We start from the raw sequence: 879 nt of genomic DNA, 5'->3' as shown, positions 1-879 counted from the left end.
GGGGGGGAGGGGGTCGTCTACTGACCCTAGAGAGGTGAAGGGTTTAATTTTCCCGTCAATGTCATCACATCCTAGATGGAGGACGAGGACATCGGGCATTGAGTACATCTGGGAAACATGCGGATGTGATCAGCCAAGATTCTCAGCTGGCCTGAAACCCGGACTGTCCAGGTGAATCCCGGACAGGCGACACTTTGGGCCCCCACACCGCTCTTCCCTTCACGCTTCGGGAAGGAGAAGATCTTCTGGCCCATCCAGAGTTTTCATACTTTCTAAGTATAAAAGTAGGGATGGTGGAAGAACGCCATTTCCCTCGTTGTCACCCGCCATATCTGTAGGATGCAGGACTCGCGGTAGTCTTGCCACCACCTGCAGTTCATCAGCTGACTGGGCCGCCGTGAAAGCCTACACACCGGCGGATTGGATGTGACACTTTAAAAGACGCTGACGGTGCAACCAATATGATAAATGTCCCCCCAATGTGTGTCCCAATCCGGGCCAATAGCATCATCGACCCCTCGTATCCCCATCCCAATATTATACAAGGAGTACAGTCCAAATAATTCTCCTCTATCCCTCTACACAGAGAGACCTCCAGAGATCACATGACCACATCACTGAGGATGGAGGAGGACCGGAGTCCCATGACCGAGAGGATACTAAACCTCACCCTGGAGATCATCTACTTGCTGACTGGAGAGGTGAGGAGGATTCTGGGAGGTCACATGGCCGGAGAGGTGAGGAGGATTCCGAGAGGTCACATGACCTGACCGGAGGGTTGAGGAGGATTCTGGGAGGTCACATGACCTGACCGGAGGGGTGAGGAGGATTCTGGGAGGTCACATGACCTGACCGGAGGGGTGAGGAGGATTCTGGGAG

The sequence above is a fragment of the Nanorana parkeri genome, unplaced genomic scaffold (assembly GCF_000935625.1).
Source record: "Nanorana parkeri isolate BGI_ZX_2015 unplaced genomic scaffold, ASM93562v1 scaffold2341, whole genome shotgun sequence".
Lineage (NCBI taxonomy): Eukaryota > Metazoa > Chordata > Amphibia > Anura > Dicroglossidae > Nanorana > Nanorana parkeri.
The sequence above is the reverse complement of the archived record's forward strand: the minus strand, read 5'-3'. Positions refer to the sequence as shown.